Source organism: Oncorhynchus nerka, linkage group LG14 (genome assembly GCF_034236695.1).
Source record: "Oncorhynchus nerka isolate Pitt River linkage group LG14, Oner_Uvic_2.0, whole genome shotgun sequence".
Lineage (NCBI taxonomy): Eukaryota > Metazoa > Chordata > Actinopteri > Salmoniformes > Salmonidae > Oncorhynchus > Oncorhynchus nerka.
Genome location: NC_088409.1, coordinates 12,457,125 through 12,461,996, shown reverse-complemented (window position 1 = coordinate 12,461,996; position 4,872 = coordinate 12,457,125).

Below are 4,872 nucleotides of genomic sequence, written 5' to 3'. Positions count from 1 at the left end.
AGGGTTCACTATACACTGGGTGGGATTGGCAGGGTTCACTATACACTGGGTGGGATTGGCAGGGTTCACTATACACTGGGTGGGATTGGCAGGGTTCACTAGACACTGGGTGGGATTGGCAGGGTTCACTATACACTGGGTGGGATTGGCAGGGTTCACTATACACTGGGTGGGATTGGCAGGGTTCACTATACACTGGGTGGGATTGTCAGGGTTCACTATACACTGGGTGGGATTGGCAGGGTTCACTATACACTGGGTGGGATTGGCAGGGTTCACTATACACTGGGTGGGATTGTCAGGGTTCACTATACACTGGGTGGGATTGTCAGGGTTCACTATACACTGGGTGGGATTGTCAGGGTTCACTATACACTGGGTGGGATTGGCAGCGTTCACTATACACTGGGTGGGATTGTCAGGGTTCACTATACACTGGGTGGGATTGTCAGGTTCACTATACACTGGGTGGGATTGGCAGGGTTCACTATACACTGGGTGGGATTGGCAGGGTTCACTATACACTGGGTGGGATTGGCAGGGTTCACTATACACTGGGTGGGATTGGCAGGGTTCACTATACACTGGGTGGATTGGCAGGGTTCACTATACACTGGGTGGTTCACTAGACACTTGGCAGGGTTCCCTATACACTGGGTGGGATTGCAGGGTTCACTATACACTGTGGGATTGGGTGGGATTGGCAGGGTTCACTATAAACTGGGTGGGATTGGCAGGGTAGTACCAGGTTCACACCGGTGGGATTGGCAGGGTTCACTATACACTGGGTGGGATTGTCAGGGTTCACTATACACTGGGTGGGATTGGCAGGGTTCACTATACACTGGGTGGGATTGTGTTCACTGCACTGGGTGGGGTTATCAGGGTTCACTATGCACTGTGATTGGTACACTGGGTGGGATTGGCAGGGTTCACTATAAACCGTGTGTTGGGTGGGGTTATCAGGGTTCACTATAAACCGTGTGTTGGGTGGGGTTATCAGGGTTCACTATTGGGTGGAGTTATCAGGGTTCACTATAAACCATGTGTTGGGTGGGGTTATCAGGGTTCACTATAAACCAAGAGTTGGGTGGGGTTATCAGGGTTCACTATAAACCATGTGTTGGGTGGGGTTATCAGGGTTCACTATAAACCGTGTGTTGGGTGGAGTTATCAGGGTTCACTATAAACCATGTGTTGGGTGGAGTTATCAGGGTTCACTATAAACCATGTGTTGGGTGGGGTTATCAGGGTTCACTATAAACCATGAGTTGGATGGGGTTATCAGGGTTCACTATAAACCGTGTGTTGGGTGGGGTTATCAGGGTTCACTATTGGGTGGAGTTATCAGGGTTCACTATAAACCATGTGTTGGGTGGGGTTATCAGGGTTCACTATAAACCATGAGTTGGATGGGGTTATCAGGGTTCACTATAAACCATGTGTTGGGTGGGGTTATCAGGGTTCACTATAAACCGTGTGTTGGGTGGGGTTATCAGGGTTCACTATAAAACGTGTGTTGGGTGGGGTTATCAGGGTTCACTATAAACCATGTGTTGGGTGGGGTTATCAGGGTTCACTATAAACTGTGTGCTGGGTGGGGTTATCAGGGTTCACTATAAACCGTGTGTTGGATGGGGTTATCAGGGTTCACTATAAACTGTGTGTTGGGTGGGGTTATCAGGGTTCACTATAAACCGTGTGTTGGGTGGGGTTATCAGGGTTCACTATAAACCGTGTGTTAGGTGGGGTTATCAGGGTTCACTATAAACCATGTGTTGAAAATGAAGATGTCTTGATTTTCAGGTCTGAAACATGTCTCTGTCCTCTTTTCAGGTCTGAAACATGTCTCTGTCCTCTTTTCATGTCTGAAACATGTCTCTGTCCTCTTTTCAGGTCTGAAACATGTCTCTGTCCTCTTTTCAGGTCTGAAACATGTCTCTGTCCTCTTTTCATGTCTGAAACATGTCTCTGTCCTCTTTTCAGGTCTGAAACATGTCTCTGTCCTCTTTTCAGGTCTGAAACATGTCTCTGTCCTCTTTTCAGGTCTGAAACATGTCTCTGTCCTCTTTTCAGGTCTGAAACATGTCTCTGTCCTCTTTTCAGGTCTGAAACATGTCTCTGTCCTCTTTTCATGTCTGAAACATGTCTCTGTCCTCTCTGTCCTCTCTTTTCAGGTCTGAAACATGTCTCTGTCCTCTTTTCAGGTCTGAAACATGTCTCTGTCCTCTTTTCAGGTCTGAAACATGTCTCTGTCCTCTTTTCAGGTCTGAAACATGTCTCTGTCCTCTTTTCAGGTCTGAAACATGTCTCTGTACTCTTTTCAGGTCTGAAACATGTCTCTGTCCTCTTTTCAGGTCTGAAAGTACCTTCCCACTGGTCCATTTGGTTGCGTTTTTGATTGAGGAGGCAACAAAGGCCCTTCTGACATGGCTGTGCTCTGGTGATTTACTGGTCCCCAGGGACACTGCCATTCCGCTCAGCTCCAGATGCTTTATAAACAAGGGGACTTCCTGTGATTCTGAGACTATTGTTCAATGGCACCCTATTTCCTTCATATAGTGCACTACTTGGGACCAGAGTCATGCATGACCAGAGCCCTAAAGTAGTGCACTTATAGGGAATAGGGTGCCATTTTGAAATTCCAGCCTGACTGGCGCTCCTTGCACATGTCGAGCAAAGCACTCGGCCTCAGTCCCACTTCCAGCCCTGGAAACCGCCTGGCGCAGTCTCCTCTGAAGCGGCAGGCCGGGCCTGAGGGCCCGCAGGTTTATAGTGTTGCAGTGGCGCACAGCAGTACTGTGCAGCCCGGCCAGCTGAGTCTTCCCAACAGTACTGCTGGGATTATCTTGTCACCGAGCAACATCTGTTAAGAGTGTTTACGCTGTACATCCGACATGAAAAGACAAGCCCCTCTAAAGAGTTATTTGCTTCAGAACACAGTGATTTAAGACTCCGAGCCTTTTAACGGATATGTTTTAACGGTTTAACTGGTTTAAATGGTTTAACGCGTAAAAGGAAATGAACACGTTGAAAGTGCTGTGTTGAAGTGACTTTGATTCATGAATAGTTGAACTCTCGGGATAACCTTGAAAACATTTAACAAACTATGATATATTGTACATCTACAGTCTCTGCCAATGTCAAAAATAAGTTGTGTGCCTCTAAATCCAACTATAGCCTTTAATTCATTATCAGTAGTTTACTGTCTTAGATTCCGTAGAGCCTCAGAGATACTGTAGAGAACAGAACACCTATCCTGTACCTCAGAGATAATGTAGAGAACACAACACCTATCCTGTACCCCAGAGATAATGTAGAGAACAGAACACCTATCCTGTACCTCCAGAGATAATGTAGAGAACAAGAACACCTATCACTGTACCTCAGAGATACTGTAGAGAACAGAACATCTATCCCGTACGTCAGAGATAATGTAGGAGAACAGAACACCTATCCTGTACACTCAGAGATAATGAGAGAACAGAACACCTATTCTGTACCCTCAGAGATAATGTAGAGAACAGAACACATATCCTGTACCTCAGAGATAATGTAGAGCACAGAACACCTATTCTGTACCTCAGAGATACTGTAGAGAACACAACACCTATCCTGTATCTCAGAGATAATGTAGAGAACAGAACACCTATCCTGTACCTCTGAGATACTGAAGAGAGCCCAACACCTATCCTGTACCGTCAGAGATACCGTGTAGAGAACACAACACCTATCCTGTACCTCAGAGATACATGTAGAGAACACAACACCTATCCTGTACCTCAGAGATAATGTAGAGAACACAGAACACCTATCCTAGTACCTCAGAGATAATGTAGAGAACACAACACCTATCCTGTACCTCAGAGATACTGTAGAGAACACAACACCTATCCTGTACCTCAGAGATACTGTAGAGAACACAACACCTATCCTGTACCTCAGAGATAATGTAGAGAACAGAACACCTATCCTGTACCTCAGAGATACTGTAGAGAACACAACACCTATCCTGTACCTCAGAGATACTGTAGAGAACACAACACCTATCCTGTACCTCAGAGATACTGTAGAGAACAGAACACCTATCCTGTACCTCAGAGATACTGTAGAGAACACAACACCTATCCTGTACCTCAGAGATACTGTAGAGAACACAACACCTATCCTGTACCTCAGAGATAATGTAGAGAACAGAACACCTATCCTGTACCTCAGAGATAATGTAGAGAACAGAACACCTATCCTGTACCTCAGAGATACTGTAGAGAACAGAACATCTATCCCATACCTCAGAGATAATGTTGAGAACAGAACACCTAACCTGTACCTCAGAGATACTGTAGAGAACAGAACACATATCCTGTACCTCAGAGATACTGTAGAGAACACAACACCTATCCTGTACCTCAGAGATACTGTAGAGAACACAACACCTATCCTGTACCTCAGAGATAATGTAGAGAACAGAACACCTATCCTGTACCTCAGAGATACTGTAGAGAACAGAACACCTATCCTGTACCTCAGAGATACTGTAGAGAACACAACACCTATCCTGTACCTCAGAGATACTGTAGAGAACACAACACCTATCCTGTACCTCAGAGATACTGTAGAGAACACAACACCTATCCTGTACCTCAGAGATAATGTAGAGAACACAACACCTATCCTGTACCTCAGAGATACTGTAGAGAACAGAACACCTATCCTGTACCTCAGAGATACTGTAGAGAACAGAACACCTATCTATCCTGTACCTCAGAGATACTGTAGAGAACAGAACACCTATCCTGTACCTCAGAGATACTGTAGAGAACACAACACCTATCCTGTACCTCAGAGATACTGTAGAGAACACGAACACCT